Genomic DNA, 11,520 nt, shown 5'->3' on the forward strand with positions numbered 1-11,520 from the left:
GGCGAATGAGGTGGTGATCCATGTGTTGAGCGAGACTTCCCCGACGGTACTGTGGTCGAAGCTCGAAGAGTTATACATGGCGAAGTCTCTCACCAACACTCTTTTCCTCTGGAGGCAGCTCTACCAACTGTGGATGACTGAGGGACAGAGCGTGCAAGAGCATCTCAGCCATGATCCTCACCAACCTTCTCAGCGTTGGCAAGAACGTTGAGGAGAAGACCAGGGCTCTGGTTTTACTGGCGTCGCTTCCCCCTTCATTCGAGTCCTTAGTGACTGCTCTTCTAGTGGGAAAGAGCACTATCAAGATGGACGAGGTCACCACGGCGATACTCCAGAATGAGGTTCTTAGGAGGGAGAACCCAGCTTCGAGCTCAGGTGGCAGTTGCTCAGCTTTGGTGGCTTCTAGAGGAGCAGGAGGTGGTAGATGGAGCGACAGGAGATCACAACGAGGGCGGTCCAAGTCCAGGAGGGACTTGAGCAAAATTAGGTGTTACTGGTGTGAGGAGTTGGGGCATCTAGCCAGAGATTGCCCTCAACTGAAAAATTGGATGGTGGCTGCTGTAGCGATGGCCGGCAGCGATTTATATGGAGATGTCCTAAGATATCTGACGAGGTATCTACTTCTTCCCAACAGTGGATATTAGATTCTGCATGCCCCTATCATGTGTGTTGCAGAGAGGAGCAGTTTGACTCCCTGGAGAACAGTGAGGGCACTGTATATCTGTCGGATGGATCGAGCTGTGCGATCAAAGGCATTGGGATGGTCACCTGGAGGATACATGACAGTGCAGTGAGGAGATTGGGGGAGGTCCGATACATATCCGATTTCAGATGGAATCTTATCTCACTTAGCAGACTGGATTCGAGAGGCTACAGGATGGTAGCTGGTGGAGGAATCCTGAGGGTGCTATGCGGCAATAGGATTGTGCTGGAGGGGAAGAAGGGGAGCAGAAGACATTATTACCTGGCAGGGAGCCCAGTGCGAGGTGGAGCTTCGGGAGCCAGGTGGAGCCCAGAGCGAGGTGGAGCTCTAGGAGGCGGATCGGGCACGAGACAGGAGACTCGGGAGGACGAGAGGCGACGTCGCAAGGTGAGATTCCTATTGCCGCAGGATGATGCCCCGAGCAGGTCTCAAGTCAAGAGGAGCACAGCATACGATGGAGATGAGATCGAGCAGCCTGGCTCGACTCCCATGTTTGCCCATCCATGATCAGCAGGCGATTGTCCCAGGGCATGGGGGCGAGGAGATCCAGAAGCTCTCGGAGTTTGGAGGAGGTCGAATATTGAGTCGAGGTGGAGATTGTTAGGATTTGATGCCTCAAGATTCAGCCCATATTGAGCCTATAGCGAGGTTCGCAACGAAAAATGGAGTCCAACGAGACCAAGATCACTCAAAACGGAGCTTGGATGGAGGAGATACGAGCTTTTGAAGTCGGCACGAGATTCGAGGTGGTGGAGGACCTTCGCGATCGGCTACGGGTGGCAGCGGTGCGGCCGCAGGCGGCGGCACGCGGGACGCGCGACCCATGCGGGCGGGGGGCCCAGGCGGGTGCGCGGCCCAGGCACGCGCAAGCCCGTGCGCCGGAGCAGGCCGGCCCAGGCGGCCTGCTGGCCCTGTTCTCCGATCCACCGTGGACCGGGCAGTCCACGGCTGGGCCTGTGGACCGCATGGATATTTCTCACGCATTTCTCACGGTCCATGGCACTATTCCATGGACCGAAGCACGATCTGAGGGCGTGGGTGGCTCCCGGTTTTGATCCAACGGTTCAGGGGGTTATCTGGCTTTGTTTAGGACTCCTAATCCATCTCTAATCAAGTTTTAAACCACTTAAAAGGGCCTGTGTGTGAAACAAAGAGGTGGGTGGTTCGGTTTTTCACTGTGGACGCTGCACAGAACCACGAAAGGGGCACGTTACTGAGAGAAAGAGCAGGAGACTCCTGGACAGCGGTCGCCAGACACTTCAGGGGTTCAGGGGGTCTTCCAAGAGAGAGAGCTTTTGTGAGGAAACTTCATGTGAGAGAGAATTGGGTGTACAAGGGTTGAGGGTGAGGTCTCCTCTTGTAAATTTTTTTTTTATAGTGAAGTTTGCATGCCCCGTGGAGGCGAGCCCTTTTGTGGCTGATCCACGTATTTTGATTGTTTTTCTTTTGTTTTCTTTCTTCTTTCTTCTTGCTGCATCGCGTGGTACTGAAAAGATCTTGGGAGGTGGTGTCCTGGCCAGACATCCACCCAACAGAGTCAACCCCTGTGCATGAGTCGACCCTATGAGTCGACTCTGCTGCTGTGTAGGTCAAAATTACAGAACAGTCATTTTCTGTTCTGTGCCATAGAAGTCGACCCCATGAGTCGACTCATGAGCATGAGTCGACCCCTGCGATAGAAAAATTTCACAACAGCTAGTTTTTAGCTCATTTTGGCTGCATTTAATGCCTATTTAATGTGCTCTAATGTTTCTATTTCAGTCCAGATTACTCTCCACCATCGTTTGAAGTTATAAAAGGCTCTTAAAGGAGGGAATCAATAAGGTTTTGAAAAGATTCTTCAAGCATTCACTTCAACCCTAGGCAAGAGCCCTCTTGAAGTTAAAGAAACTTTTATTTCAAGTTCACCAACCCCTCAAGAGCTCATTCAAGTCTTCAACCACCTTGAGAAAAATCAGAAGAGCTTCGTTCTTATTGTGTAAAGTGTATTTAAAGCTTTATTTGCTCATTAAAGGAGCTACATCTATATTTTCATGTGATTAACTGTTATACTATATTTTTGAATTGATTTTTTATTTTGGAAGGATTCCAAAATGTGGAAAGATTGATCCGAACCTTGAATGAGATTGTATTGGATTGGTTTGTACCTAAAAAATAAGTGTTCTAGCTTGGAATAGCTAGAGTTAGAGGTTTCGATGTTGTATTCAGGATGAATACGATTTAGTGGATTTGAATTCCCAAGTAAGAGCTTGGAGAGTGGACGTAGGTGTAAGGTTGGCACCGAACCACTATAAATCCTTTTGTTTGTATTATGTACTTGCTCTCCTTTTAAATTTTCTTATCTTCTTGCATTCTTGCATCCAACTTCTACACCTTGCATAAATTTTACTCTCCACATTTATCCTACTTATTATTAAATAATCCTCATAGTTGTAAGTTAATTTTTAATTTTTTAAAAACCCAATTCACCCCCCCCCTCTTGGGTTGCATAGCTAGGCAACAGATGCAAGAGTGCCAGAAGAAAAAAAAAATAAGATAGGAAACAAGTAAGCACACCACAAACAATCAAGATTTATAGTGGTTCGGTGCCAACCTTGCACCTACATCCACTCTCCAAGCTCCTACTTGAGAATTCAAATCTACTAAACCATATTCAACAAGAATATAATGTCGGTACCTCCGACTCTAGCTATCCTAAGCTAGAATACTTATTTTTTGGGTACAAGCCAATCTAATACAATCCGATTCAAGGTTCGGATCAACCTTTCCATATTTTGGAATCCTTCCAAAACTAAAGATCAACTCAAAAATAGAGTATAACAGTTAATCACACAAAAATATAAATGTAGCTTTTTTAATGAGCAAATAAAACTTTAAATGTACTTTACACAATAAGAAGGAAGCTTTTCTAATTTCTCTTAAGGTGGTTGAAGACTTGAATGAGCTCTTGAGGGGTTGGTGAACTTAAAATGAAAGCTTCTTTAACTAAAAGAAGGTTCTTTGCTTAGGGCTGAAATGAATGCTTGAAATCCTTTAATCTCACTTCTTTCTCCTTTCTTTAAGTACCTTTATAGCTTCAATATGATAGTGGAGAGTGATCTGGATAGTTTTAGAACCATTGGAGATCATTAAATGAGCATGAAATATACCAAAATGAGCTGAAAAACTATCCGTTACAGAGTTTTTCCATCGTAGGGGTCGACTCATAGGGTCGACTCATACACATGAGTCAACTCATGGGGTCGACTACTGTGGCACAGAACAAAAAATGATTGTTCTATAATTTTGATATGCACAGCAACAGAGGTCGACTCATAGGGTCGACTCATGCACAGGGATCGACTCATGGGGTCGACTCAATTGGGTGTGCCAGTCAAAAAATAGCGTGCCATTCAGTCCCATTTGATATGAGTGACTCATGGGGTTGACTCAATTTTATAAACATTATTTTCTTTCAAAATACACATCCAAAAAGTGTGAAATTTTCTTCAATAGATCACAAATCTTCTGTTCTTGCTCTTGAGGCTTTCGAGTTAGGACTTGGTGAAATTATGATTTTGCCTCTGAAATACAATAAATCTTTTTCCAAACCAAAATCATTAGTAACCCTCTCAAATACTTTGTAATCATCAAAATCAATTCAAGGAGCAATAATCTCCTCCTTTTTGATGATGACAAAATACTTGATTAAAAGCAAAGTATAACATATATAAAGCATTGAACATAAATTTTAAATTTATGAAAATACATCACTTAAATATTATAGCCAGTTATTTGAAAGAAATACATCATGAGTAGTTTGAAGATCAATTTAAAATTTGCTTATTAGATCATTTATTTTGAAAATTGCTGACAATTTTGGTTCTTTAACACATTTGCTTTGACAATTTTGCTTATTGCTCTTGATTCTATTTCTTTATTGCTTATTGCTCGATCTCAATTTTTGATTCTCTACTTCCCTTTTTGACAGCATCAATTAAGATCTTAAGAGATTTTGAAGAGAGAAAAAAAAAGGATAACATAAAGGATATATTTTCTCTACTTCCTCTTTTTGATACCATATTTTATTTCTTTACTCCCCCTCTTTCATTGTTTATTTCTCTACTCCCCCTCACTATAGCAATTATAAAGACATATCAATTTGCATATTTAGAAGATATTGCTATTCATGATATTTCATCACACATATATGAGTCATTTTTCATATCTTATAATTAAAATATTTTAATTGATCCCATTCATAAACATTAATCCAAAAATATTCATTGAAATTCAAAGCATAAAAATATATATATCAAAATGTGACTGAATATATTAAGTCAAAATACATAGATCATACAAAAATCATGGATAACAACTATCCAAGAGTCAATCAGCCAACAAAATACAAAGGTCATAAGATAGATCCTAGACAAAGAAAAAAGATTAACTATTCTAGATCTAATAGATATCATGGCTAGAGGGATCAGAATCTGAAGAGTCAGAGATATGATGAGGAGATGTAGGATCAAATTCATGGGCACGATCTCGACCACGTCTGCCTCGACCACGGGTAGAAGTACTGGCATGAGTAGAGGGACGAGAGGATCTTGGAGCCTGGGAAGCTACGGACTATGCTAGAAGAGAAAGTCTGATGGTGTCCAAAAGATCCAAGGCTCTTGACATAGACTGCATCAAGATACTAAACTGAGTAGAGGTAGTCTCACTGGAGCCCCTGATCTCTCTCCTTAAAAAGTCAAATCCACTCACTAAAACTTTTTGAAGTCTAGCCACCTCTGTAGATAGATTGGAGATCTCTGTGATATCCTCATGCGGCTGAGAATGGGCTAAGGCTAAAACTTATCCCTGCAAGTCTAAAACTCTACCTGTCAGTCTCAAAATATATCCCTTAAGCTGCTCAATACGTACGAACTGAGCAGTAAGCATCTGAAAGACGGTAAAGATATGAGAGATCATGATCTATCTGATTTGAAATAGCCTGAGAAGTTATCCCCTGAGCAAAACCTGAGGCGGCAAACTACTGAGATAAAATGGAGGTAACACACTGGGATATCATCTCAATCTGATCGTCTGCTAGTCTGATCTCTGAATGATCTACTCTGCTCCCAGACTGCGATACAGAAACATACCTCCTCACAGACTCTGAAGGACCAGCCTCGTGATCAGACACGAACTGAATATCTGTAGATGCTCTGTGATCATGAGGAGGTGAAGACAGTCTCTCCTCCTCTGCTCTCTCCTCAGCTGGCTCCTCTGCTCTTTCCTCGATACCCTTTGACCAACCGCCATCAGTCTTTGAAAAATCCATATGATGTAGTGTGTAGCGGTTGATGGTATCAGAATGAGATAACCTAGTAACTGCCTCCCCCTCAAAACTGATTCTGAACCTCCTGAAAACCAGGGTGAGTGCCATACCATAAGGCAAGTGAGCCTTAGACCTATTTAGGATCTCTCTCATGGCCTCAATCATTAGAATAGGAAGGTTCAAGGGGTCTCAGTGATCACATGATACATGATACAAATATCTCTACCAGATAAGAGGTCATGCCTGCCACTTCTAAGGACAAAAAGCTTGGTCACCATGTGATGTAAAAGCCTCATTTCCACTGAAAGTATCTTGGCTTCTAATTTATTTAAACTACCAGTAAAAGTTTTGCCTAAGATAGCATTAATTTTCTTTTCTTTAATTGGGAGCTCCATATTAGTATAGCCTTCACAAGACAAGTGCAGAATTTGTCCCAAATGCAAAGGATCAAGAATAATATCAACACCTTTTACTGTAGACTTTACTGTTCTATTAAAGTAACTTAAATTCAAATAAAATTATCTGACCAGATCAACATAAGTGTTTTCTTTCAATAGACAGTAAAACTTCCATCCTTGATTTTTAATCTTTGTTCCAATGGAAAACCCTTCTTTTTCAAAAAACTTGAAATCTATATTCTTCCCGAGTTTCACTTTTCGATCAGAGAGAGGTACCTTGCTTGGACTGATTAGAGACTGTGTAGAAGCTGAAGCAGAACTTGGAGCTAGGATTGGAGCAGGAGAGGGCTCGGCTGCTATTCTTTTTCTGCGCTCAGTCTCTTCCAACCCACGAACAGATTTTTTTCTCTGTGGGAGCTTCATTTTGGGAGCCATTTAGACAAGAAGGACTTGCAAGGTGTTTAGGAGACTAAATGAGGTAGAGAGGAAAGAATTCTAGTGGAAAAGCCAAGATTTTGGAGAGGTGAAGCACCGATTTGGAGAAGAGAGGTAGAATCTAGGGCAAGCTCGAATTGCCCAAATGAAGAAGAAAGAGGAGAGGAAGTTGGTTCCTAAATGGGTGATTTGAAGGGTGAAAATCGGTGGGAAGAGAGATTTGAGAGAAATCTTCAGTTTGAGGGAGAGGAGAGGGAGAGCTTTTGGTTCGGTGGGAGGAAGAAGAAGAAGAAGAAGGGCTGAGTCAACTCAAAGAAAATTTCTCAATAAAAAGAGAGCACCCGAAAGATTTTGACAGAATTATAAGTTTATCCTGGGGGTCGACTCATAGCACAGAAAAATTCATAAGAATGATGAAAAAATTTGAAAAAAACTGAAACTTTGAGGGAAAAGTGTCTACCTAGAGATTGATCTTGTGAAGTACAGTTGTGAGCTTTTAAGAAAAAAAAAGAGATGAGAATTGAGCTCAACAAATTTGGTTCAATGAATTTTTTTAGCATTAAGAATTTGGAATTAGAGAGATACTTAAGCTAATTGATCAAGGATTCCTAGTTCTCTTCTAATTTCATAAAATCTATCTTCACTTAAGGCCTTGATAAAAATATCAGCCAATTATTTCTTAGTACATACATAGTCAAGAATTATATTATTATTTTGAACATATTCTCTTATGAAATGATATCTAATTTCAATATATTTTAATCTAGAGTGCTGAATTAAATTTTTAGTTAGATTGATAGTACTAGTGTTATCACATCTTATGAGAGTTTTATTGAGTTTGATGCCAAAGTCCTCAAGTTGTTACTTAATCCACAAGATTTGAGCACAACAACTTTTGGCTGCAATGTATTCGGCCTCGACCGTAGACAGTGCCATCGAATTTTGCTTCTTGCTAAACCAAGAGATTAAGTTAATTTCAAAAAATTGACAAGTTTTACTAGTACTTTTTCTATCTAATCTACATCCAGTAAAATCGACATCTGAATATCCTATTAAGTCAATTGATGAGTCCTTAGAATACCATAGTCCTAGAGTTTGTGTATCATTAAAATATCTAAGAATTCTTTTAACTGTATTCAAGTGTGATTCTTTTGGATTTGATTGAAAGCGAGCACAAAGACATACACCAAACATAATATCTGATTTACTAGCAGTTAAATACAATAGAGAATCAATCATGTCTCCATAAAATTTTAAGTCTATATTTTTACCTCCTTCATCCTTGTCAAGCTTACATGATGGGCTCATGAGTGTACCAATTACTTTGGAACCTTCCATTCCAAATCTTTTGAGTAGTTCTCTTGTATATTTACTTTGGATGATGGAGATTCCTTCCTTTGTTTATTTGATTTGAAATCTGAAGAAGAATGTAAGTTCTCCCATCATGCTCATCTCGAACTCCCCCTGTATGAGCTTAACAAAATCTTGACAAAGAGTTTCATTAGTAGATCCAAAAATAATGTCATCAACATATATTTGCATAACTAAGATATCATCTTGATTTCTTTTAATGAAAAAGGTCGTGTCTACATTTTCTCTTGAAAAATCATTATTAAGCAAAAATTTACTTAGCCTTTCATACCAAGCCCTAGGTGCTTGTTTCAAACCATATAATATTTTATTTAATTTAAAAATATGATTAGGAAAAGCATGATTTTCAAAATTGAAAGGTTATTCTACATAAACTTCTTCAACAATATGTCTATTTAGAAAAATATTTTTGACATCCATTTGGAATAACTTAAAATTTATAAAGCAAGCATATGCAAGTAAAAGTCTAATTGCTTTTAATCTAGCAACAAATGCAAAGGTCTCATCAAAATCAATTTTTTCTTCTTGATTATAATCTTTTATAATCAATCTTACTTTATTTCTTATCACATTCCATGTTCATCCAATTTATTCTTATATACCCATTTTGTGCCAATTACTGGATAATTTTTAGATCTTGATACTAAAGTCCATACATTATTTCTTTCAAATTGATTAAGTCTTCTTGCATTGCATTTATCAAATTATAATCTTTTTCAGCTTCATCTATGGTTTTAGGTTCAAAATGAGAAACAAATACAAAATGATTGTATACATTCCTAAAAAAGGAACAAGTTCTTACTCCATGTGTAGGATCACCAATGATCAATTCTTTGGGGTGATTGTGATCATACCTCCATTCTTTAAGTAGATCATTTGAGCCTTGAGATTATTCTTATTATTCTTCACCTTCATTCTCTTGTTTGTTTTCATGTTCTTCTTCATTTTGAATTATTGAGTCTTTTAGGATGATCTCCTTCATCCCTTCTATAAGAGGATCTACATCATCAATACCTTCATTCTTTCTTGAAGAAAGATCATTAGTTTCATCAAAAACAACATGTATTGACTCCTCTACTACTAAAGTTCTTTTGTTGAAAACTCTAAAAGCTTTGCTAGAAGAGGAGCAACTAAGAAAAATAGCTTCATCAAATTTTGCATCAAATTTTTCTAGTCTTTCTTTACCATTGTTCAAAACAAAACATCGACAATCAAAAATATGAAAATATGCAATGTTTGGTTTTCTTCCTTTCTAAAGCTCATAGGAAGTTTTCTTTAAAATTGATCTAATTAAAGCACGATTTAATATGTAACATGCCGTGTTAATTACTTTCGTCCAAAAATATCTTGGGAGGTTGCTTTCACATAGCATAGTACGGGCCATTTCTTCGAGGGTTCTATTTTTTCTTTCTACTATCCCATTTTGTGGGGTATCCTAGGTGCTGAAAAGTTATGGTCAATATCTTTTTTATCATAAAACTTTTTAAAATTTTGATTTTCAAATTTGATTTCATGATCACTTTGAATATTTTGAATTGAAAAATCTTTTTCATTAGTGACTTTTCGATAAAATTTTGAGAACACATGAAAAGTTTCATCCTTATGTGCCAAAAAAAAGATCCATATAAAATGAAAAAAATCATCAATAATCACAAAGCTATATCATTTTTCATCTAGACTAGTAGTTCTAGTGGGTCTAAATAAATCCATGTACAATAGTTCTAATGGCCTAGAAGTTGAAATAATATTTTTAGATTTGAATGAGACTCTTGTTTGTTTACCCAGTTGGCATGCATCACAAATTCTATCCTTTTCAAAATTTAATTTGGATAAGCCGGTAACCAATTTCTTTTTAATAAGTTTTGAAAGTGAATGCATGCTAATATATGCAAGCCTATGATGCCAAAGCCAACTAGTCTCTTTAATCTTGGCATTCAAGGCTACTAAGCATTGCATGTTTATTTTGGAAAGATCATTCAAATCTACCAAATAAATATTACCATGTCTATGAGTAACAAATTTAATGCCTTCATCAATAGGACTAGTTATTATGTAAAATGAAGATTCAAAAATTATTTTGTATCTTTTATCACAAAATTGACTGATGCTTAATAGATTATGTTTCAAACCATCTACTAACAAAATATTTTCAATGTATTTGGAGGGAGTGATACCATTGTTACCTATACCGATGATTTTTCTTTGCTATTGTCTTCAAAGGTGACCATCCCTCCATCTTTTCCATCAAGTGTGATGAATTGAAATTATCATTGGTCATGTGTCTTGAGCACCCACTATCAAGATATCATTTTTGATTTGTTTCTTGAGATGCAAGACACACCTGCACGCAAAAATTAAGTTTTCACTTGAGGTACCCAAGCTTTCTTGGATCCTTTTGGTTAGTTACAATAGTTCCTTTTGGAACCCATATTTTCTTTACATTAAAATTTTTAGATTTATTAGAAAAATATGTATAAGATTTGTGTCCTACTTTACCACATTTAAAATAAGTAATATTTAAAAACTTGTTGCATGATGAGTTTACAAAGATATTTTCAGTAGTTTTATTTCTTTAAAGGGTTATATCCAAGACTGGCTTTATCATAAATGGCCTTTTGATTGTCAAGTATCATTTGGAATTTATTCGAACTTAAAGTGAACTTTTCAACCATTAGTTTTAACTTGACAATCTCATTTTTAAGTTCAAATTTTTTTGAAACAAGATTGATTTTTTATTTGAAATAATCTTATTTTTTTTAGTAAAGATTTATTCTTTGATTTTAATTCTTTGTTCTTTATCTCTAACTTCTTTAGTTCATCAATTAGATCATAAAATACTTCATGAAGTTCTTCAAAGGTAAAGTCATTAGGAGTTTCAGTATTTACCTCATTTTCATGTGCCATAAGGCACAAGTTGGCTTGTTTATTTGAATCTTCTTATTTGGAGCTTGACTCATCACTTCTGCTCTATGTAGCCATCATAGTCTTTTTCTTGTACTTTTGAGATCCTTCTTAAGTTATGGATATTCAGACTTAAAGTGTTCCGACTTCTTACATTCATAACAAATAAGGGGTTGCTGCTTATCCTTCTCTTTGCTATGTTCTCCTTTTGTAGGTGGCCTCTTCCTCATTCTTTATCTTCTTTTTTTCAAAAACTTCTTAAACTTTCTAGTAATGAGGGTCATTTCTTCATCCTACTTTTCATTTTTCGTATCATCGGATTTCTTATCAAGTTAAGCAGTGAATTTGAGGGCGATTGTCCTCTTCTTTTTGATGTCTTCTTCTTGATGTTGTTTCATTCTTAGCTC

This window comes from Elaeis guineensis, chromosome 8, assembly GCF_000442705.2.
Source record: "Elaeis guineensis isolate ETL-2024a chromosome 8, EG11, whole genome shotgun sequence".
Taxonomy (NCBI): Eukaryota; Viridiplantae; Streptophyta; class Magnoliopsida; order Arecales; family Arecaceae; genus Elaeis; species Elaeis guineensis.